Consider the following 25,758-nt stretch of genomic DNA (forward strand, 5'->3'; position numbering starts at 1 on the left):
AAAAGCAGGGTTTTTATTTCTCCCCCATCTTCTTCACGAACCCAGTTCCTTGTATAGAACAAATCGAAACAGCAAGCAGGAGTGACAGTCTGACAGCCTAGTTGGTATTAACGGGAATGACAGCCAGCAAATCAGAAATCATGGCACTGCATCCGTATGAACAGCAATTTGTTCTTAGTTGAATAACTGGGAAACTCAGAAACTCACGGAGAAAGAGAAAGGACAAAAATCAAACAGACACGTTCCTGCCATCCCACACCACCCTAAAGTAATTGACAAGGTGAAGAACAGCAGTGTTCAGAAGTTTCTAGTACTTACTTAAATTCCACTTCTTGACACACCCGAGGGTTTAAAAATCAGACCAAAAAAAAAAAAAAAAAAGCTAAAAAATCTTTCTATTTTCTTCTTACAAGACTGGATACATGATATGTTGCCCATCTAATTATTTTATGTTAGACTTCCAGGGAGTTTCTGACTCGGTATTATCCAGAGGAAGAAATAAAATTCAGATCAACTAGAAGTACAACTTTTAAGTTACACTGTGGTTCAGAATCTTGGATGTCGTGTTTTGCACACCTCAATAGTTTATTGGAGATTTTTTCTCTCTTCTTTTATTATTTTTGAAAAAATAACATTCATACTTCTAGTTGATAGGTGTTAGAACAGATATTTTCCCAAAGCTTCTATAGCTTTTTCTTCCCCCTTCCCCCTGTCTAGTGATTAAGAAATTAGATACTTGTTCACAGAAATCATATAATGTTACTAATTAAGGAACCATATCCCAGACTTATATGACCCTGGGAGGGACCTGGGATGAAACAAGGCAGTGCGATAATGGGAAACAGGAGGGTGATTTATTTGTGCTGTTGTGTGTGCGGAGCTGAAGTGGGGCACTGGATTGCACACGTCACATGATGTGATTTTTTTTGGCCAAGGTTTAATATGGAGTAAATATAGTAAAATTGTATCTTGAGAAGAGGTTGAACAATCCAGCAACTCAGACACAGATTCCCCAGAAGCCTGGAGTCACTAGCAGCTCAAAAGTGAGCACATATATTAGAGGTGAAGTTCTTGTAAAGCAGAAAAACTCCAATTCAACTTCAGATCCCATGTAAGGTGATTGAAAACTGTTTCCATTGACTGGAAGGTTGGGCACTCCTCTTGCTTGAAGTCATCACAGCAATTGGATGTCCTATCAAGCTGGACTCCCAGGTGGAGGAAGAAAAGACTTGAGAAATTCCCTTTCTCTCTCTCTCTCTCTCTCTGTTTGTTAGAGCTAATAAAGAGTTCCTAATTAGGATGGAGAAAATTGTCCAAAACAAAAAAATGATGAAAAACGTTTAAAATATGGTGAGGATACAAGTGTCCTGCCAAAAGGTTAGTAAATAGAAGTCAGAATTCAATAAAAATAGTTTATTAAGTTTTTGCCACACAGAACAAAGATGTTTCATCTAAAGACCTGACATCTGACACACCTCCAGGGAACAAAAAGCCTCAGGTATCTGTGAGTTCACTCCAGGGACGGGGCACATCGTGGTTTTCTATGAGAGGTCTGAAGGCAATCATACATCGCCTTAACGTGGGTAATGAGAGGTTCTGTCTTCCCAGGGATGGTGGAAGGACTGCTAAGATTCATCAAACATATGACTGTTACTCATTTCTGCTGATTCATGTGAGAATAAATGAGAGACCTTAAAAAAATCCTGGAACTTATTTTTATTGACTTTGAAAGAGGAAAAAGGATGTAGAATATGTGTAACTAGATTAAAAATAAAAGCAAGAGCATGTAGTTTTCTGGATCGCTGCTTATGACATCTGAATGATGGGCTGGTAGACAGTGGGCAACATGCATCTCACAAAGACTTAAAGAAAAGACTAAGAATTTGATCAGAAGGGCTCTAACCTCAATATGAGGTGTGGGGTAGGAAATTGGATACTGTGTTAGAAATGATATATTGGTATTTTGTAGAATGAAGAAAAATAATGGAAGAGATTCTAAAGAAAAAAATAACAATGATGATAAAGAAGAATGTGTAAAAGTGTAAGTATAAATGAAACAAATTTTTACAAGAGGGTATATATTATCTTATAGATCACATGGAAATTTATTCTAAAGGATTCCTAATTAGAGGAAGATTACAAAAAAGAAACGATCCCAGAAGGGAGAAGAGTGTATAATATGTCATTGTAGGGACTCATGAACTTTAGCTTCAGGGAGATTGATTGCATTCCTAAGAATGCATTCCTAAGAATGCAGTGCTATTCTGAGAAGGACCTTTGATCCTAATGGCAAATTCTAGTCCTTCTCTACCCACTGCGTGATTAGAGGAAAGTTCCTTACTCTCAGGTTTGTAGACCTGATGTACCTGATGGTAGAGACGCTGTGAACACAGAGTGAGTGAATTGTATAAACATATTCAGCACGATACTTGCTACATAGTACTACCCAAGATGGTACCTGTAAGAATTAGACCAGGAAATATGATAGCGCCCCCTTCTGGAAGTTAGCGAGATGCCGGCTGTGCAAGGGGCGCTTTTGGAGTTATTTGTGACCCCAGGCAGCTCCTGGTATGGTCGTGGCTGCTTCTCTGTCCTCATCACATGACCTTCCCACTCTAAACTCAAAAGCAGTCCGTTGTCCTGTTGTAGCAAAGTGGTCCAAAGTGTTCAAAGGGAGTCTTAAGGGTGCGAGAGTTTGTCCTCAGCAAGCTGAGGGGTGAAACCAAACAGCTGTGGTCAGAGAGCCAAACAGCTGAAGATGAGACCTTTGGGTTCCAGGTGCAAAATGGGACTTTTACTGCAGGTGGTTGTACCAGCTGGAGCTCACATTGTCAGGAGCGAAGATTTCAAGAAACTGAAAACAGGGTTAATGTGAAGGTCAGTTCAAGGAAACAAGGTGTTGATCTCAAGACCCTGTGATCCCTACATAACATCTGAAAGGAGAGCATTGTAGAGTGGAGATCAGTGGTTGTGAGGCTTAGGGATGGGGATGGGCGTGCCTGGGGCTGTGAAAGGGCGACATAGGGGCACTTGTCATGGAACTGCTCTGTGTTTGCTCTGGTGTTGGTCTCACAAACCTGTGCATAGAGCACAGTTACACAGAACCAAATGTGGACACACACTCAAATGAGTACGTGTAAAACAAGTGAAATCTGAATTAGGCCAGTGGATTGTATGAATGTCAGCTTCTTGGTTGTGATACTGTGCTGTAGTTTTGCAAAATGTTACTCCTGGGGATGAGTATACAGGATCTCACAGCATTATTTCTCAGAATTGCTTGTGATTATATAATTAATTCAAAATAAAAAGCTTAAAAATTTTTTTAAAGAAAATGTTCTTGAACACAAAAATTAAAAAGAGACTGGCTGTAGAGAAGTATGAATACAGGATGAGATGGAGCTCTATAATACGGGGTAGGAAGAAAATGTCAACCCCTCCCCCAGAAGAAGATGGGCAAATAGTGAAGAAGAAACAGCACAAATTTAGCAGAAAGGATGCTGTCGGAGTGAAAGGCCATTCCAGCTATCCAGAGATCTGATGGAAAATCTCACTCTACTAAAAAAGAAAAATATTTTACCTACTACACTGTTTATTACCCTGGAGGGAAAAAAAAAAGACTGAGGGAATAATGAGGGAAGCTTTTTTGTAAAGATTTAATTTTACAAATAATAAATAATTGTTGCAATACAGAAGTGATAGGAAACTCAAGAGGAAGCCATTGTGCCATCTGTAAATTAAAAATAGCAAAGGAAGTGAAGAAGAAGCACTTTCATAGTTTTATCCTAAACCTTAGAAAGGTCCGTATCAAAAATTCCCAATAAAACATTTCCTAAGCTATAAAAAAACACATTGCGTTCTTAAAAAAAATTCAGATAAAACAATGAGAAAATACCCAGATAATGAACACAATAGAATAAAGAGTAGATAGCAATTAATATTTACAAAATAGTAGCTGCAAATGATAACTACAAATGATTGAGCATTGCATGAGGAACTTGCTAACCTAATGCCTTGGCCCCCATCCTTCTCCCTCCTTCTCCTTTATGCATTGAATATACTTAACCTTGTCAACCAAAAATTAAACCACTGAACCTAGAAATGATTTTCCCATCCCAGTTTAACCTAGAAAGCCCATATCAGGATCTAATGGGTCCATATGTGTTTCCCTCACAAATGAGCAATTGGACACATTCAACAAAAAAGACAACTGTGTAAAACAGTCGTATGGTGAGGATTGCATTTCTATTTGCTTGTAGAAAAATGTATGGTTTTCTGTTTTATTTTTACTTTTTAAATTGTTTCTCCTGGCATCATCCAAAATCTCATTTGTAAATATTACTTTGGGCCTTTTCGAAACTAGTAGAATATCAAATTTGCGTCTTTTCTTCGTCAGTCCCAGGGTTTGATTTGCATTGCAAGATGCCAGACTGGCTGTTGGTTTCCCTCAGGCAGTGTGATCATCTCACGATGAAGTTGAAGGGAATCTTGTGCCTTTCAGGCATCTTGTGAAACACAACAAACATCTCCCTGTTTCCAGGAAATCTTTTCTTTCCTTTTTTTTTTTTTCTTTTTGTCAACATAAATTCTAAACAAAACAGAAAAAAGTGAACTAGCCATGGCCCATCTGTCACAAGGAGAAGTCTGTAGGCTGCTGCAGTTACTTCCGCCTTGTCAGCCAATCAGAGACGAGGTTGAGATGATCTCAAACAAGGTTTACAAACAGTTGTTGCCAGGAGCAATCTTCGTAAGATGCTGGAATGTAGCTGTGGGATTGGGCATGGGGGTGGGGAAGAAGTGTCTGAGCTTCAGGGTGATGGGAAACAGTGAAGTTAAATGGGTGTCTAGGTTCTAGAACAACTCATGGCCCTCTGTTTTCACCTGTGTGTAGAATCTCCAAGAAGAAGAAATACAACATAGCCCTTCTTTGGCAGCTCCCCTGCACCTTCTGCAGTCCTGTTTCACAGAAGAGCACCTTGGTCAACACTGACCCAAATCATTCCTAACCTGTAGCCAGGGCTCAGGGTCATTAGAGATGGGATGACACAAAAGGAAGAGAAAATCCCAACACTAATACTCACTGTTAAAAAATACCATTCACGGCAAGAGTCCACCTACAACTCTACCAAGGCAGCATTCCTCAGACAGATACGGGGTCGTGTGGAGGTGACTAAATCTATCAAGAGGTGCTTTGAGTCAGTCCTAGATGTTTCCAGTATAATTTACTGCAAACTACCCATCCATCTCTGCCCTGAATCAAGCACCCCTTACTCATAGCTACGGGATATCCATTTCAGACAAAATGCTGGATTGTAAGTACTTTACACCATTTTGGACCCGCACCTAAAATGCCTTTAGTGAAGGATGACCAGATTTCACCAGGCACGTTCTTGCTGGACTGGCTTCAGACTCCAAGTAGGTACTAAGAAACTAGTCATCTCCGTGTAAATGTCACCCCCTCTCTTTCCTTTTCCAGTCTCCATTGTCAATTTTATGACACCTGAATTTTGGTCATTTCTGTACGTATCAGACTCCTCCAAATAGCAAGCCCATAAAATAAATTGACCAACTTAATTTCTAAATTGATAATATCAGTCAAACTGTATTATAGTAGCAACCTCAACAAGCCAGGAAACGGGACACGATCACTACAGCGAAAGATGGGTACCTCTCTTAGATTTCATCATCCTCATCATTGCTGGAGATCTCTAGGTGATTCTGGTGTGATGGCAGAGCAGTGTGTCTGCTCCCACAGCATTTGGAAGGAGACCCCACTACACTAATGGTATTTTCTGGGTGGGCACTTTAGTTGGTTGTAACTTCGGTTGCCTCGGTCATTCATCCTAGAGTTTTAGATACTTAAAATAAGCATCTGTATTTTCCTACATATATCATGTCTTAAATGACTATTTAATCTTGACTTGGGGTTTTGAGGTAGAGTAATATACATCACCATACTCAGACTAAATGAATATCAAAAAATGAAAGTCTAGAATTTGGAGCTAAAAGAGAAAATCTTGATTTATAGAAAATGAAGACAACGGAACTTGGTATAGAACTAATTGTCTGAAAAGTTAAAGGTCACCATGGAGAATTCAGAATAGGACTCCCCCATCCCTCACACTCTCTTAGGAGATCTGAACCCCCCAGCGTGCTCCTCTCTCACACACTTGTAGACACTGGAACCTCCAGCAGATGAGATGAGAAGCCAGTAGGAAGGGTGGATGAGGTCTCTTCACTAGATTTGCCACTTCGTGTCAGGGAAGGACTATAATGCAAGCGGAGATCGGAATTACCATCAGGAGGACCTATGTTGCTCCCTGACTCTATCATCACAGAGTCCTGAGTCCTAATCAGGACCTTCTGAACTTTAACAGAACTGCACATGATTTTCTCACGTGGTCAGAGAACCCAACACAATCAGAATAAGAGAATATTCTCCTGCAATTTAGCAATCCCATACTCACCAGACATTGTAAATTAAGAAAGGGACTACGTGTTCTAACCTGAAAGAGGGAATTTGACAATATTCATGATGTGGAAAGTGAAGGAGACATGTACTTTCTTCTAGACATGTACTAAACATGTACTTTTAGACATGTACTAAATCGTCTGCTGGAAAATGCCCAAGTGCACCTACCAAGTTCAAGAAAATTTAAACAGAAAAACAAATGTGTGGACCTATGAAATGGAAAACTTCCCAGAAGCAACAAAGGAAGAAGAGAAAGAATATATATTACTGAAACTGGTGTTCTATAAGAAAAGGTGAAAATTTAGGAGACACATGATTTGGTAACCTCAAAAAGGAGCATGTACATATGGCAATGTTAAAGAAGAATGGAACTTAATAGAAAAAAAGGAAAAACGGAAAGGCAGAGATGCAATAGGATATAAATTGAAATTTTTTTAAAAAATCAAGTAACCAGAAAATTGATAGGAGAATTAAAAGACTCAGTGGAGGCAATAAAAACCAGACTTTACATTGCCAACACCCAAATCAGTGATGAGGACTGCAAACTTGAGAAAATGGGGAACATGGACAATAAGATAAAAAGGATGACAATGTAGGGAAAAAAGAGAATTATTCGACCTCATAATTACAGATGGAAGATAATACATTTAATCTTACATAACTTGTAAGAGAAAGTAGAATGTATAAAATTAATTATGAATACCTGTTATCAACTATGGCTATCAAAATAAATCCAAAAAATATTGAAAAAATGTATATTCATGTATAAAAAACATCTATAAATTAAAGTGGGTCTAAAAGCTGAAATAATATGTGATGAAAAAATCGATGGAAGGTGATAAAGATAGGAACTAAAAACAGAATTATTGACCTCAAAATTGAAGGCAAAATCTGGTAAACAAGAGAGAGAAAGCAACTTAGCATTTATAAAAATAAAAAGCATGGCATGTTGCTAAGACGGGGCACAGCAATAATTTTATGTCATAAAATTATTTTCTTCTATAACAATAAAAAATTTAATTATCTGAGCATTAAAGAACTAATTTTTAAAAATTTCTTACACTGTGTTAGTTGCTATGCTAGGTACTTTATCAACATTGATTAAATGAACATTTACAAAAACTCTATGGAACTGTTATCTCCACATGGCCAGATAATTTGTGCAAGTTCTCATGAAGGGAGGGACCACATGTGTTAGCACGTCTGTCTATCCCGAAGTGGGAACAAACTGTGTCCTAGGAATTGCAGGACAGTCCGTACGGCAGGAACAACGTGAGCCAGAGATCCTGGCCATCTCACCTAACTTTTAAATAGTTTGGAGTCTTTACAGTGCAGATGCAAGAGTGGCAGGAAGCAGGTTCAGCTTTGAAAGGACCACTGTGGCTTCTGTACAGAGAACAGCCCACAGCGGGGACGGGAGCGAGAGGCAGGATGGAGGTGGTGGAGGCTGCATGGGGGGTAAGTATGTTTGTTTAGAAAACAGCACCCACGGGACTGGCCGACAGATCGGCTGTGGACACGCAGGAGAAGCATCAGGTCTGATTCCCAGGATTGGGTCTTGAGCAACAGAGTGAATGTCTTGCCATTTATTTAGAAGACTACAGGGGAAGAAGACATTTTGGAGACTTTGTTTTGGAGTTTGGATTTGGTTTAGATGCCTATTAGACCATCATGTAGATATTTGGAGAGGGATAAAATATTGAACTAGAAATAACTGTTGAGTAGTCATTAGATGTAGGAGTTTGTGGAGAATTTTCTGTGGGGAGTTTACCTCCTGGCTAACCAGTAACCAGATCAGATGCTGATCAATGGAGACAAATGACAACCTAGTCTAGGACTGTATGTGGCCAAAACATGTGTGTGAAAAGAGAAAAACTGGTTCAGTCTCCTAGATATTTTTATCTACATCATGTAGAGGATTGATTATTTTTATTCTTGATTCAAAATGTCACATTATGAAGGTCTGGCATACTATGGTAAAAACAATGCAGGATAGCGTAAACTAACTTTTCTTTTTGATCGTAAGACAGAGATTGGAGAAAAATGTTACGAAGAATCTAAATGGTGGAGGACTTGGATGTGTGGTGAAAGGGAAGAAAGACAAAGTAAATACATGTGTCTGGGTTAAACTGTGGGATACACAGAAGGAACGAAAGGAATTTACTACTTGGAGATCACAGACAATATACTTACACTCCCTGCCCATGGGGACTGGGCAGGTGAGAAGGCATGTATACTCTTATAGAAAGAGCACAAGGAGTTTATTTATCAAGCTTTAACTGATGTGCACAGTTTCTCTATTGAAAGTGAGTTGTTTGCTTCCTTAATACCAACCAGTCACTCACATCTCCCATGTAAACTAATTACCCAGCAGTTTATTTCATGTTGCTGAGCACAAAAAGGTGAAATGCAATAAATAAATGGTTTACAATGGCTTCATACGTTGCCTAAGAAATATCCATGCTGTGCTAAAGCTGAGAATATCATTGTATGAAATAAATATAAAATTTAAAAGCTGATATTTGCTTCTGAACTGTGATTTACTGTATTATCTATATTCTATGAAAGACTTGTGGAATTGTGTTGTATCTTTGCATAAAGTAAAAAAAAAATTGTCATCGGCGAAATACGTACAGGAGAGCAGGAGGTTTCTGATGGGTTGGCTTAGAGGGTAATGAGGCACTCAAAGGAGCTGCAAAGATTTGGGGAGCTCTGAAAAAAGCATGAGATGCTAGCATCTATTTAGTTTAGATCTACATGAGAGCTGTATAGACTGGTTTAGTTAGGGTAAGCTCTTACTGGGGGAAAATGTGCAGGTTGGTCTCCCACATGAGACCGCTAATTTAATACAGCAATTTATTTGCACTAAGACACTGAGTCTTCAGAGGACCAGAAACCATAAAGAATCTGTGAAAAATAGATACCAGTTGGATTTCTCATTGAATAAATAATATACAGCCCAAGGTAGTATAAAACCGACACATAAAGTAGGAGAGGTCCCAAGGGCATTCTATACCCTAGAAAAGTAGGAGAGCCAGGCAACGAAACTGAAAGAGGATTATTTGACGGGAAGTAGCCAATTTGACCTGCTCCTGTCCCTCCTTCCTTGCCCTAGATGACAGCAGCACGTGCTGGTTCATGTCTTGTTGAAAAGGGTAGAAGCCAGACACAGGAAGTGCCAGGTTAAGTCTACTCATGGTAGGAGCCCATCCACAGGGACAGCTCTTCTCACAACCTTGCACTAGACAGGCTGCAATAGAAGCGGATGTACGCCCTGCCTTTGTCCAAACACAATCCATCCTAGCAGTGATGGAATGTTTAAAAATTAATTACCAACCTCAAATGCAAAGAAGGCTATGAAAAAAAATCCCAACATTACAAAAAGCCAACGTAAGAAAAGAGATACTAAATTCAACCAAGTTAGAACATAAAGTTGGGAAAAAAACCGTAGTGCTATTAAACTTAGAAATTAATGACAGAAGTCTTGCCATCTAAATGTAATTGCCTAGAACTTACAATAAACATTTCAAAATGATTCTTGGGTTACAAGAACTACAGAAGAAACTACAAATTGGAAACAAATAATAAGGACACCACTACCTATCGAGATCCATAAAAGGCAAAAGTACAAAGCCAAATGTGGAGGAAAAATACATAAACTTAAGTCACTAAAATATGGAAATAAATTCACAAGTCTTTAAACTTGAAAAAAAAAGAAATAAATTTAAAGGAAATTGAGGGAAAACTTGACCAGATTAATGCAGTTTGAATGACGACATGCAAAAAGTATAATTGTTCAAAAACACCAGAGTTTTGTTTAAAACCCAATTAAGTAAGCAAACCAAAACAACTATTATCAAAAAAAAATAATGGTAGAAGTCATCACTAAAGAATAGTAGGAAGAAAGAGGGACATGACCACTGCTACATGATAGATTAAAATCTATGAGAATTCTTAACTCTAAGTCAATCTATCTGTCTATTTAACTGACTTTAAAATTGCTCTTAAAAGATAAATTACAAGAACAGAAAACTGTTGATGAAATTAAAGACTAAATATTTATCTCTTAAAATAGACTCAGAAGTCTATATTGGTCGATTTTTAAAGTAAATAAATAAAAATAAATTTGAAAATGTGAACAGAAATTCCAATCAAAATAAGTAAATACAAATATATAAATCTCAAATTATATTTGTGCAAGTTATGAATAAAAAAACTAAGATATTCTTAAAAGACATTTAAAACACCTGAAAAACATGGGTTGCTAAATCACAGTTATTCTTAAATACTTTAGAGATAATATTTTTTCCGTAATTACTCTATAAATTCAGTGTAATCCAAATCAAAATGCCAACAGAATTTTTTATTAAACTTAACAAGCCGATTATTAAATTGATCTGGGAGAGTGTAAATCCAAGAATACTCAAAACCATTTTGAAAAAGAACAACAAAGACAGTCCACTGAAACACAAAGTTTATTTTAAAGATAGAATCTTTAACATGGTGATATTCTATAGAAATAGGCAGACAGATCAATGCAATATCTATCAAGAGGGGAATTCTTAAATGGAAAGGAGTGTTGTACATATAAGCCAGGAAGGAGACTCACTAAACTGGGGAAGGTCATGGAACCAAATGTATAAATCAAGGGTGAGCTGCAAAGCAGAAGTAAAGAAGCATAAAAAAGCAAGACAAGCATAAAAGACAAAATAAAATGGTAGAAACACATTTGTAACACCAATTAATGTAAATGGTCTAAACTTGCCAGTTAAGACAAAGAGTGTGTGTGTGTGTGTGTGTGTGTGTACTTACTAAATATATAGCTAAAGTATAAGGACATAGAAAAGACAGCAAAAAGATGGAAAACATCTCAACAAAAAGCTGGAGTAGCTTTATTATAGGAAAAAAACAATTTGAGGTAAAACACATTACTAAAGAGAATAAAGTTCACTACTTAATTATGAAAAATAAATTCAGAGAGATGACATAATTCCAAATGTATATAAATCTAATGGAAAGTATTGCATCACACAAAGAAAAATTTTCAAATTTTAAAGAAGGGAATGACAAATCCATAATCATAGTGGAAACAAGTTATTACAACTTATCCAATTATTGATAAAGCAACAAAAATTGATAAAGTATAGAAGAATAGAAATTAACAAATATGAATGAATGAATATACATAGTCCCCTTCACCAAACATTTAGCAAATATATAATCTCCTCGAACATATATGGGATTTTTATAAAAATTGAACATTTTCTAGGCCATATATCAAGTCTTAACAAATTTCACAGAACAAATAGTATATAAACAATGTTTTAAAAATGTCAGCAATTAAGTTACAATTTAACAGTAAAAAAGATAACTAAAGTTTTTTTAAAAACCTACATTTAGAAATTTTTTAAGCGGGTCAAGTATAATCATAGTGGTAATTATAAAATACTTACTACTAAAAGATAACAAAATACTATGTGTCAAAAGTTGTATGATTTTGCTTAACACCATATTTAGAGAAATTTATAATCTTAAAATTTTATGTTATAAAGGAAGAGCTGATTATTGATTCAATTCAATTAAAAAAGATATTAAAATACTAACAGGATAAATCCAATGGAAATAAAAGGATGAAATAACAAAGAGCAGAAGTCAATAAAAGAGGAAAATAAACATAATTGAATGAAGCAACAAAGCCAAAAATTGGCTTCATTAAAAAGCTATAAAATGCACAAAATTATCAAGACTCATAAGACATAGAAGACAGTAACAAACAATATTAGGCATGAAAAGAAGGTCACAACTACAAAAACAACAGATATTAAAAAATCAAAGCATATTATGAACAACTATGACAATATGTTTGAAAGCTTAGATAAAATGAACAATTTCTTATAAAAATATAAATAACTCAAGAGGAAATAGAAAACCTTACTTCTGTAGTATTTTTTAAAAATTAACTCAAGACTTTAAAATCCTCTGGAGGCAAAGTGGACAAAGAAGACACTGGCCTTGACAATTTTACCAAACATTTAGGAAATATGAGTCTTACACAGGTTCTTCCAGGGAATAAACAATGAGCAAACACTCACCATTTGTGGGTTATATAACCCAAATATCAAACCAGATAAGCTTAATAAAAGGAAAGGAAAATGCCAAGCCAATCCCATTCCACTTGCAAATATTCTCAGCAAAATTTAAGTAAACTTAATGTGGCATGCATTAAAAAAGATAACATATTATTCTCAAACTGAGTTTATTTTGGAAATGCTGTATTCTTTAGTGTTAGGGAATCTATTAAGGTAACTCACCATATTAACATCTCAAAGGAGACAATCTTATGATTACCTGGAAAGATGCAGGAAGAGCATGGATAAAATAATGCTACTAATACATTTAATCTTGTGCCCCAGGCAGTCAACTAAATCCTTACATTCATCAATTCAATTAGTCTTCATAACGATCCCATGATGTGGATACTCCTATCACCTACCTCATTTTACAGCTGAAGAAACAGAGACACACAGAACTGAAGTAGTTTGCCCAAGGTCAAGTGTAAAGTCAAGGGTGGGACTGGGTTTTGAATGCAGACCCTCTAGCTCTGCACCCAAGTACAACAAATATTTCAATATGTTCATATGCAGGTGGGCAAGTAAGCAGTCTCCAACTTACGGCAGATTTGGTTGAAAATTTTGTTTGTATTTGGTTAGTAAATTCATTTTCTAATTCCCACAGTGTCTTGATGGAATGTTCAATAAATCTTTGCTGAATGAATACATTTCTCTTCCCATTGACAAAATACTAGTCTTCTGGGATTAAATAGAATTAAATTATAATAATCTTAAAGTTCATCACTAAGAATATTGTTTTAGCTTACTTAACGATCCTTTATAACCTTATTTCTATAAACAAATTTAGATTTTTTCTTTTCTTTTTCTTTTTTTGGCCAAGCCCTGTGGCATGCGGGATCTTAATTCCCCGACCAGGGATCGAACTTGTGCCCCCTGCAGTGGAAGCGCAGAGTTCTAACCACTGGACCACCAGGGAATTCCCAGATTTAGATTTTCTTAATATTCTGTGCTGTGTTTGGAGAGGTGGTAATGCCTAGCTGGTGCCTACTTTCCTGTAGACGTATGTATGTATACATATGCGCACACACAGTCTGGAGGCGAAGCAGACTTGAGTTCAAATTTTAGCTTGTCTCCTTACACATGTGTGACTGAGAAAGTCACTGAATTTTTCTGAAACATTGTTTCCCATCTGTAAAATAAGGTGGTGCCTGTTAGAGGTGGCAAAGTGACTCATATTTAGCTCTGACCGACTGATTCTGAGGGCAGATGGGGATTCTAAGTATGAAGAAAGGGGGACATGAGATCCAAACTCTAATTCAAATTATGAAACGTTTGTGACCCATCCCACTGCAGCCTCAGACTAATGGTGACTAGAGTTAGTCCTGCAAGCTGTTTGTTTAAAAGGAAAAAGTGAGGACAGAAAGAACCATGCATTACTTTTCTATGTCAGTGAAGCTTTGCTCTAAACTTTATGCAAAAAAATTAATTTTAGTGCATAAGCCCCTTCTGTTCGAGATAATCAGAACCCAAATTTCACACTATAGAACTGGCACAGTATAGATGCTCAAACATATTTTTGGAATGGACAAATTGTCCAAGAATATAATTTCTGCTCCTTCTGGCCTCACCTTCAGATTCTCCATCTGAAGATTTGACCACAATCCTTCAACTGTCCTAAGGTCCCATACCTATTTCTCTTGTTTTCTCTTCCCTTGGATGCTTGAATCTTGCCTTTGTCTTTCTGCCATTTCCACTACTCTTCTCTCTGTTTTCTGTCACATCCACTGTTCAAGGGCCAAACCGCAGTGGCGTGAGTTGAGGACAGCGCCCACCCGCTCAGCGGCCAGCAGGAGCGCGCGGACAGCCCCGCAGAATTTGATTGTGGTCTGGTCTGCACAATCTCAGAACCACCAATCAATTTAAGGGAAAAGCTCTAGTTTAATCAGCGCTGTAAAAAACACATCGGTCAAATGAATATATCATTTAGACCAAATCATCGGGGACCTGGCTGACTTGCTCACTTCCCTGCGGGCTGGACTAAGGTGGGGACCCCCGATCTATGCTGGCCAAGTGGTCAGCATGGGGGTGCCCACCTTGGTCCAGCAAACCCTCCTGCCAGCCTCTGCTCTGTCACAGTCGCATTGGCACAGAGGGATCCAGGTACGCCCAAATCTCATTTCGTGGAAATGTGGCCGCTAGCGTCCAGCGACGAACGTCCTGCGTCCAGATTCTGAGCGTAAGGAACACGCATCTGCGCAGGGCTGATCTCTGAAGGAACCACGTATGAGTGGAGAAGTCATAATGGAATCTTGGAGTCGCCAACACTCGCCAAACACAGCCAAACACTCAGGCTATATGCAAGGCCCAAAAAGAGAGAAAATGAATCTGGCTGGCTAAAACCAGAAGTGGGGATAGGTGATGCAGAACTTCCAGCGGGAGCCGTGAAGCCCAGGCTCAGCATGATGCATGGGGTAGGATGGTGCCCAAGGAAATGGGCACTAGTTAAGGTCTGAGCTACAGTTGATGGAAGAGAGCTGGACACGTTTGAAAGGACTAAAATAACGAAGGAGAGGATGAGGATTTGTTCTCTGTTAAAGCCGGTGCCCAGCAGGACTCCCGACAGAGAACCCAGGCTAGGTGGCTCACTCTGCTTCTGGCCCTGCGTCCCTGTGCCCTGGACCCTCCCTGCAGGAGCAGGTAAGAGCACGGTGTACACAGCTGGGTGCGGGGACATCGCCGCTGCTGCAGTTCATGAGGGATTTGTAAAGCCCTGAATGCTGAACAAAAGACAAAAGGACACAGCTACTGCTTTAGGGGATTTAAGCTCAAAGAAATGTGGCCCGAACATGGCTTGGCTCCAAATCCTGGACCGCACACCATCTCTCACTGTCTTTCTACTCTTGGCCTTTTACCTTTATACCTGATGTGTTTTCTTTACTGTTACTGATTTTGAAGCAGACAAATCAAGCACTGCAGAAGAATATCCAACCCGGGGAAGGAGGGGGTCCCACAGATATTAAATTACTGCCGTCGTGTTTCCAGGCACCCGGGCTCAGGGCAAACACGAGACCCCAGGGCAGTCACAGGGCAGTGCACACTGCTCCCCGACTCACGTTTAGCAGAGAAGGCCCACCTGCTCAAAGTCCTCCTGGAGTTGGGGCCCAGGGTACCCTGAGCCTTGGTCCTCTGGCACCCTAAGAAATTCATCACCGGGCTCTTGGACTGCCCAGCTCCAGGTGGGGCTGCAGTTGTTACCTGTTACCATAGACACCACCGCCCTCCCCAGGTGTTGCCAGGTGGGTATTGCTGACACCAGCTTGGGGCCAAACCCAGGAATGTTGTTCTTTGTTCTTTATGGTGTCACCTTTCTCTCCTAACAAAGGTGAGATGATTATTAAATTAAGCTCCTTGCTTTTCCTGAATGTCTCACCATATTCTTTCTTATGGACACATTTCGTTTATTTTAATTCTTGATTTTCTGAATTACAGAAGTTACCTATGACCTGTAGAACTAGCAGACCAATGGAATAATTCAAGAGCAGATCAGAGTCTTCCTGCCCTGCTCCATTTCTCTCTCCAAAGCCCGTTCCCCCCATGCCAGCACCAATATCCGCCACATCCCCTCCTTCAGTTCTCTTAGTGCAAACATGCAATCATCTTCCAAAAAGTGGGATAGTATCATGCGTAACAGCCTGCAACTTGCCATTCCCACTTAAAAATACATTAATTGGCATAGCGGTGGCTCATTCTGTAATATTTGCACAACACTCCGTAGTAGGTCTGACTCTAAAGCAATATATCTGACTGTTCCCCTTGATAAAGTACAACACAATATATTTAGCCACTCCTATTGTGATTCATTCTTTGAAAACAGCATAAGCAATGTTGTACTCAACCGCCTTGAGAATATATCCTTACGGACGGGTACTGATTTTGTTTTCTGTTTTTGTTTTTCTCTAGGAGAGATTCCTAAAATGAATTGCTGAATTCAAGAGATTTATATTTTTAATTTTAAGAAATGTTTCCAAACTCCTTTTGGAAAAAAAATCTGTAGCACTTCGTACTCCACGAGGAAGCTTTGAGAGTACCCTCTTCCTTGCCTTCCAACAGCATCAGAAGTTATCATTTTCCTTAATTTTTTTGCCACTCTGATTGCATTATCACTTTAATTCCCACCTCCCTGACTCTACGCACAAGTTAGCGTCTTTCTAGGTTTATTGGCTCTCATGAAGTGCTTGCTCATACGAACAACTTTCCCAGATTATCTGTAATGTTTAAATCAATTTTAGGAGATTTTTATATATGGGGGAGGGCAATCTTTTGTTACATGTGTTAAAATATTTTCCAACCTTCTGATTCCTTTGATTTCTGTTCGTCATTCTTTGCCACAGAAAAATGTTTAATCTTTGTGCAGTTGAAAATGCCTAGCTTTCTCTTTCACACACATTAAGTATTTAATTTACATGCTTCCTCAAGCCAACTTAGTTTGCCAAAGGCTTCCTGGTATTTTAAAGGCCATAAAGTTGTCATTCTCCTTGAAAGTCTTACATAGATTCTGACGGTGGAGGAATAGTCTCATCTATTTGAGTTGGTTTTGTTTTTCCTTTTCTCATTTAACAACTTTTATGTATCAAATCTGGCAAGTCTATTAAGAGTGTTATTGGGGGAAAAAAGTTCATCTGGAAACTGAAAATAGACCAGAAAATACAGAGTGTAAATTTTGCAATTTCCCATTGAGTTAAATAATTTTAAGTTTGGGTGTATTTTTGCCTAGCACTTGACTTTCGCTTCTGAAATAAAATCTTAGCATGCCTTTGCAGCCCCATTTCTCCAAAGACGGGCAGAAATAGATCCTGTTTCTCCTCCTCCTGCACATCTCAGAAATATTGGCCGATGGAATATGAGTAGAGGAAAGAATTTGTGATTGACACGCCTAGCAGAAGAATGACAATATGGTGAGGGGGAAATGGGATGGTATTATGCATATTAGGAGAAAAATGGTAGATTCTGTTGCGAGTAATGTATATTCAACATTGATAGAATTAAATCACTGAAATGTGGTTTTGGTATGAATAGTAACAGGAAATTTATAACCATTGCTAATTATAGAAGACGCAATGGGATTATTATTTTTTCCTCTCCAATGGCCCAGAGATCACACCGAAAGGTAGTGGAGATTATAGGTAGATGGATAGATAGAGAGATAGATAGAGAGAGAGAGAGAGAGAGAGAGAGATAGAGAGATAGTACAGAAAAAATGAAAACAATAAACAAAAGGGAAATTTTTTAAAAAGGCTTTTTCTAAAATCGTGGCTTAATAAGTTTTTGCTCATGCATGTAAATGATGTACCAACTTATAAAAAACAAACTTCTCTATAAAGTTAGCTAAGATAAAAATGGAGATGACAACAATTTCATTAGAGAGATAAGACACCGAACTGAGAAGCTGGAAGTGTTCATACAAGTTTTTCTCTATGAAAATGATGTGCCCCCCCCCATCACATACAAACCAGAGTAAGTAACTGAAAATGGCTAAACATATGGGGGCCCAGGCTCCTTTTAAGGCCTCCCCAGAGCCTATCCACCGTAACATCTTCCATATCAGATCCTTGTCTCATATCCGAACATGTTTTTCCCTAATATCACATTTATTTTGACGTGGATTTTCCCATACTAAAAATTGGGAACTTGGCTCCACTTAAAGAATATAGTTAAAATGGAAGAATTTTAATCTATTTTAAATAAAACACTGTATATATTAGTTGCAAATTGGTTAATAGAGTTTCCCAGAACATGGTTGCAATCATTGGGTTTACTTCCCAAAGCCAGACAATAGTCAAATTCCCGGCTTCGTGCTCCAGTGGATTTTTTCCTTCTCGTTCTCATTATGATTATTTATGTTTATTTGTATTGTTTTGCTTAATTACTTGTTGTGTTTCATATATCTTGTGTTATTTCTGAAAAATGGCATTTAAAATGAGGTGAAAGTAAACAGGTAACTGTCAAGAGGAGATGACAGTCTGTTAATTTATGTAAAGTGTAACCAACCAGATGTTCTAGAAAATGCTTCAGTCAGAAATAAAGACTCCTATAAACACAATACTGTTTTTAATAAACAGGTAATGGTTGCATGTTGTGATGAAAATAGTTTTTGCAGGAGGACTTGGAGAGCTCAGTCTAGACCCAGGAAGAGCAGGGCAGGAGTTACAAAGGCAGAAGCCTAGAATCCTGGTGGGTTGCCCAGCGGCTGAAGCACTCTCAGCCATAAGAAAGTCTAGAGTGAGCCACGAGCTTGGTCGCTCTGCTCTTATAATGCTCAGTGTCAAAGAAAAGTCTGATGTTATCAATGTAGCTGCTGTGTTACCAAAAGTGAGCTTTCAGGTTCTAAAATCTTACAGACCAAGAGTGGACACTATTTTTATTACTAGTGACTAATATTTATCTAATACTGGAGGGGCACATGTCAACATCTAGGGAAGAGCACAGATCTTTATTTATGTTATTATTTACCTCTTTACAAAGGGTACCACACACTTAGCCATCATCATGTTCTTGCCAAGTAAATGGTTATGAAGTTTATTGTCCTGGTCAGTTTTCTTCCGGTGATACACTTAAGTCTTTCCACTCAAGTTCGCCCTGATGAGTTTATAACACAGTCCAGAAGCCAATACGCAGGTCTCAAATTTGCAATTCTAGTTGTGGAATTCAGATGTGCTAGTTACCACCACTCTAAGATGCCTTAACTTATTCCATTGTATTTAACTAGAGTCTCTGTTTCTAGGAAAACTAAAATACCAATTTGGCAAAAACAAGACAGAAAATTAAACTTCCATCTTTGAAAAGAAGGTAACTGTAGGTCGAAGTGAGTCATGACCTTCCATGTTCCTCCCACTCATATGTCTAGATAGCTACAGCAAAGACTTGGCCGTCTCTGGAATTTGATGAGTAAATCAGTCCTTAATGGTTAGAAGGAGTTCTTGAATGGTCGGCTACATATTTCTGGACGGGCTTCCAATCTCCTGCCTGGAAGGTCACTTGTAGATGGGCTCAAAATATTGCCCAGGCTTCCTACAGGAAACAGACAGTTACATACAATCTTGTCTATGTTTATCTTCTTATCTTCTCTCTTTTATAAATCCTTCTCTCAGAAACAAAACGCGACTTTCCTTGTGTAGAGTTTTGGACACCTCACTGGAGTGAGCAAATCTTTGCTCTGTAGGAATGTTTTGGGCCTTCACGTCGGGGGGCCCCAGTGGGTAACTTGGAGAAAGGATTCTGCCCATCTGTATGCAAATGAACATATCAACAGTCTGTCTTGTCAAAATCCATTGTGTCACAATTATTACCCAAAGTCCCACTTCGCTGCCAGGATTTTTACAGTCATGACAGCTACAAGAGGATGAACTCTCTTCTTTTCTTTCTGTCTCTCTTTTTTTCCCTACAGGCATATGGTTTACCCAGGCCCAGCAGAGTAAGCCAGTATAAACGAATGGAGCCACCAATGAGATGAGGTACTAAGATAACAGACCTATGGTTACCAAAGGGGAAGGGGGGGGAGGGATACATTAGGAAGTTGGGATTCACTTATACACGCTACTATATGTAAAACAGATAACCAACGAGGACTACAGTATAGCACAGGGAACTATACTCAGTATTTTGTAATAACCTATAAGAGAAAAGAATATATGTATATATGTATGTATATATTGGGTTTGCCCAAAAGTTCGTTCAGATATATATATATATATGAATCACTTTGCTGTACACCTGAAACGAATACAACATTGTAAATCAATTATACTTCATTTAAAAAATGATGACTATTTAAAAAGAAATCTAAAGAAAGAATGCCTTGTAAGTAAACCACAGAGTGGCTTCCTTCTAACTGGCCAGCATTGCTTATCTATTGTGCTGTGTCTCTCTTTGATAGAAATGACCCACCAATAACTCATAGGTGAATAATTTCTTTCTAAATCCCATCCCTACCCCTGAGGTTGCTGCCACATGTGCAGCCTGTTTGGACCAGCAGTCAGGTTTACTCCAGGCACTGATGACTGAGAGCATGGACGGTATAGTACAGGATGTGTTTACTCCTGCTGTTTCTACAGAAATCGTTCTTTAAATGAGTGTCACACATGATCTTATCATTATGAGCAATTTCATATGCCAGGGACAGCATGGGTTAAAAGCAAAGGAAGTTTCAAAGACGAAACTTGATTTCCTCATGAATATTTTACTTCTACAGACTCTGTTTGTTTAAGCTATGGGTCTAAAAGCCGACCTCGGAGCTAGTGCGGGTTCAGTTCCAGACCACTGCAATAAAGCGAGTATCACAGTAAAGAGTGTCACATGCATTTGTTTGATTCCCTAGTGCATATAAAAGTTACATTTACACTATACTGTAGTCTATTAAGTGTGCAATAGACTTAACACTTAATGTGCTAAGTGTGGCACATTATGTCTAAAAAACAATGTACATACCTTAATTAGAAAATACTTTATTTATTGCTAAAAAGTGCGAACCATCATCTGACAATGCAGGGTTGCCACAAACCTTCAATTTGTAAAAAAAAACCCGCTATATTTGCAAAGCACAATAAAAAATGATCTGCCTGTATGCAGCTAGGACTTCTACCTGTTTTGTATGTAGTTCCACACAAAATAAAATCATTCTTCATTTCAACTTGATGTGGTTCTAGGTTCTTCTTAGCCCCTGACTTTAATGCTGCTTTTTCTAGATGTTTTCCTGAGCACAAACATGAAAGTATTATTAATGCTAGTCTTCTGTTCTTTTAAGCACCTGCAATTCCCTTTTACCTCTTGTCTGAGACTTAGCCCACAATTTGAAATACATTCTATGTCATGGAGCAGAGTTTATTTATATGTAAAATGGAACTAAATTGCAGCTTACTTACCTTACATATGATACACACTCTGATAGTTTCTGTTCTACTATATTCCTTAACATTCTCTACTCTTCTATTTTATAAAGAGAAATAATCTTAACCCACCCAGTTCTGTCTCTTAGATGCGTGTCTTAGGTTGCCAGCCTCTCCCTGGAGGAAAGGGCCGTCTGTTCTGGACAGCTCTCTCCAGCCCCTGCTCTACGTGCCCACAGATTTCTCTCACTCTCACCTTTCACAACCCCAGGTCTTTCACAGTTTAGTGAGCTTTAGAGATCATCCAGCCAAATTCTAATTTTGGAGTTCAGTAAACTGATTTTGTAGATAAGCAGATTGAGGTTAAGTGACTTTCTCATTTGAAAGTCCCATTTTAACCTGATATGTTAGGTCTAAACACTGGTATTTCTTGGTATGAGAAAAACTGAGCACTGAAATTTTCAGTATTCCCCAATTAATGTGATTGCTTATGAATGCCCAATTCCTTCTCTCATTCTGTTGTGTACGTTTTCAATATTTGGAAATTCAACTTATGGCTTCCTCCTTGAAGGTCATAAGCATCACTGTTTTCCACATACAATTATTTTCCTCTTAGATGTATATCTAGAGTGAAGTGATTTCAGAAAAATTACAAAAAATGATTATCAAGCAATTTTTACCTGATAGAAAAAAAATCCAAATGAGATAGTGCAATAGTTATTGAAAATGTAGTCATACAAAATTACACTCGATGTTACTTTCCTAACTATGTGAGGAAAACGCCACTTAATATCTGAATGGGTCTCTCTTCCTATTTAATGGGCAGCCTTCTTTTACCACTTCAGGTATTTAGGTAACTGAAATTTCTATGGACACCCATACTAGATTCCAAGGAAATTGTTTTTTATTAGCCTAAAAAGATAATCTTAGGATGGTTTATGATCTACCTCTGAAACATTTTATTCCCAAATATTTGTGAGCACTAAGTATTCTTAGTTTAGGAAGCAAAAGGTCAAGTAGCAAATTAACATTAAAACAAAATGCTGAATGCCTATCAAAACAGGGTGGTTTCATTTCTTATGCAAATACACAGAAAACAAAGTCCACCTGCGGAAACAGCTGTCAGAACATCCTGTCAGCAGGCCCATTAAAGTTTTTTAAAGCACACACAGATATCCCTACGCGGTTTAAGACGAGGTCAACAACTTTAACTCACAAACATAACAACACCTAGGCAAGAATAACACTTTCCAGAATTTTCCCCTCACTTTACTCTTGCTTAATCATGAGTCACTTTTCAGGCATCAATAACATAATCTCTCCTTCATTAGTTCTTTGCTCATGGCAATTTAATCACTTCCAACTGGAAACTAAAGCTTTGTCTATTATCACTAATGGTACCTTATTTGGGTGTGATTTATTTCTTAGATTGTCCTGGAGACACTAGGATAGTACACTTTGTGTAGTTTTGTTGTTGTTGTTGTTTTAATTCTTTCCTTTCTAGATTTAAATAAAGACAATGGTTTTACCTTTCTAAAAATTCCCACCATCACCTCATTTGTCAAGGAATGAACAGGAGTGTCACCTTGGATTCTCCGAGAGCTTCTGGCCTCCTCATCAGCCTCCAAGTACCTGGCAATACTGTTATGTTCACTTTTAAAAAAAATAGCTTTTAAGAGATAATGTTGCATTTTGGTAACTGGGGTGGGAGGTACAGTGGTAGAAGAAGAGAGAATAAACCTAGGTTCCTAAAGTTTACGTAGAAGGAAAACGAAAGCAGAATCCATCCTCTCTCCTCTGACTTGCCTTAGTTTGTTTACATTTGAAGATGTTTACGCATAAATTCACTTTGTAGTTACGAATCAAATTTGAAGGACATTCCCATAGGATTTGTTTATCTATTTCATTATGCAACACTCAGAAAACCAATATAATGTTTGAGCTTTCTCTGGAAAGTGTATGCGGGCCTAAAGAGCATGTCAATCAACACACGCCTTTTCTATATGTACAAGCTGCCTATTACTGAGCAGTACACCTTGTTCTTTTTTTCTTCTGTTTAGACTGGGATCTTTAAGGCCATATAAATCTACTTTATAGCTGGGTTCGTTTTAACACTTAACTACCTTGTAAGAACTCACCGCTTTTGTATTTAACTTTTAGACTTTCTTTCTAGACAAATGCCATTATTTGCTAAGTGATTGGGAAAGCAAATCATGAAAAGTGCTCGATACTGTTACCTCTAGTCTGTTATGAATCGGTACCGCATAAACCACTGTCAATATTTATATTAAACACCTACTGACCAAGATTTTACAGTAGCCTCAGACCCAGAAGGGACCACTGCAAAGGCACTTCAGCTCTTGTCAAAAGACCACCTTGAAGAGAAGAAAATGACTGTTGGTCAGCTCAGAAAGGAAAACGGGTTATTGCTAAGACACAAGCACAAAGAAAGTCAAAGGAATATCAATTTGCAATTTTCCAAACTATTTCTTGGACCCAAGCTTTTTATGTAATTAAAGGCAGAAAAAGTGTAAAGAAAATGATTTGCAGCATAGAAGATCATTGGTATGTAGGTTTGTCAATGAAAATGTTTACATTGATTCCCATGTCTGTTCTTGGTAACTTGTAAAACACATGTTCACATGTATTTAAGTTATTATTCAGATTTGGTACGGAGAGCCTCACCCTAACTATTGACCTGTATACCTAGAAGCTAAAGGTAGGAGTTAGAGGAAGCCCACTAGCTTTGGGATGGTCTTGGTCATCAACAATATGGATAACTCATGAGATGAAAAACTCAGCTTAAGAAAACAGTGGCCAAAAATGGTGTTGGCCATCACAGAATGCATTGTATGTCTCATGTGATAAAGTTTTCCTAGCTCCTGTGTGACAACTGAATGAATAAATACCTAAACGATGTTAAAAGTATCAAAACTATTTTTTTTATTTTAATCTTTTCACTTTCTCTGGCAATAGACATTCTTTCAGACAAAATTTTTAGAAAATTATCATCAGTAAAATAATCCTGTTTTCTGCTTGGATTCAACTGTATCTAGACCCATGAACTTGTCTGTTTGAAGCAGTCTGTTTAAATGACCATAACTTTTTGGTGTAGAGGAGTCTGATATATAACTTATATGCTTCTAAATGGAGCTAAAAGTTGTTCATTTAAGGTAGAGTGGCTCTATAAGTCAGTGTGAACAATCGATATTCACTTTGAATTCACTTAAATCTAAAATCGTTTTTCAATATAAGCACTGATTCTGAGTTCTCTTTCTCTTGCTAATATCACAGTTTTCTGCAAGGGACTAAAAATGGCTTTAAAAATGGACAAATGGGTCTATTTCTAAAGGTGATTATAACAAAGCAGGGTGGGCTATGTCCTCCCATCAAGACTCCTTGCAAAAGCTATAATCCCATCCACAGAACAAGGCTTTGCATTTGCAACCAGGGCAACTCCATTCCTCCTTCTGCACACGTTTCTCCTCACCCCCAATCCTTCTTTCTTCTGCTTTCTACAATACCCCGAGGTCTCCCTGAAGTGAGTCCCATCTACTGGGCCCCTCTGTTGTGGGCTCCTTCTCCGCCAGGCTCCTCTCTGCTCTAGAGGAACCTACAATCCTTGACTCCCAGTTGGGTGGAGGCCCTACAGAGTCTAGTGCCTAGGCTGGACCTGCCAGAAAGAGCCGAGGAGGGGAGCACCTGAGAAGATTTTCAGGTGTCATGGAGGAGGCTTCCCCAAGACTTTTCTGGTCTGAACTGCCTCTAACGGCATCTGGAGTCTTGTTCTTTTTTTCTTTCTTTCTTTTTCTTTTGTTTTTTTTTTTTTTGGTCTTAGTTCCCCGACCAGGGGTTGAACCTGGACCATGGCAGTGAAAGCTCCATGTCCTAACCACTGGGCCATCAGGGAATTCCCTGGAGTCTTATTCTGATGTAACCCTTAGATCGCCAAATATGAAGACAGTCTTCAGGTTCTTAGGGTCCATTCCCAGTAAAATGGATCCTGTGAACCTTTCAAACATTATTTGCAGTTCCAGAACAAGAGAAGGACTTACTGTAGTCAAGTAAATTACAACAACATGGATCTAGAGAGAGCTTCCCCTTTTTAGAAAAAAAAAAAAATCATTATGAGCCCAAAGAGGCAAAGTGCTTGTCCTGGGTCTCGCAGCTGTGGAATCAGCACTGGGGTGAATTGTTTTCCCCATGTCACCCCAATGTTTCTCAGCCTCAGTGAGTCCTTTTGTTTTATTAAATTCTGACTTTCTGTGGCCAGGTGTTTAGGTGGACTGGCCCTTCCCTATAGCAACACTTGATTTCATTGTTGCCCAGTAGGTTG

At 38.3% G+C, this 25,758-nt stretch overlaps 1 long non-coding RNA gene across 4 annotated transcripts in view; it reads right to left on the reverse strand.

The window, feature by feature from the left end:
- LOC309610775 overlaps window positions 1-21,554 on the reverse strand; it is a 50,839-nt gene extending 29,285 nt beyond the window's left edge. For 3 of the 4 annotated variants that reach the window (XR_014234159.1, XR_014234160.1, XR_014234161.1), the window contains exons 1-2: window positions 12,781-21,554; window positions 6,168-6,265 (exon numbers count right to left, since the gene is read on the reverse strand). This is a non-coding gene — a long non-coding RNA (uncharacterized lncRNA). The remainder of the gene's footprint in view (window positions 1-6,167; window positions 6,266-12,780) is intronic. The other variant, XR_014234158.1, reaches the window with a different exon arrangement.
- Window positions 21,555-25,758: the final 4,204 nt, after the last annotated feature.

This window comes from Balaenoptera borealis, assembly GCF_965194805.1.
Source record: "Balaenoptera borealis genome assembly, chromosome: 14".
NCBI lineage: Eukaryota > Metazoa > Chordata > Mammalia > Artiodactyla > Balaenopteridae > Balaenoptera > Balaenoptera borealis.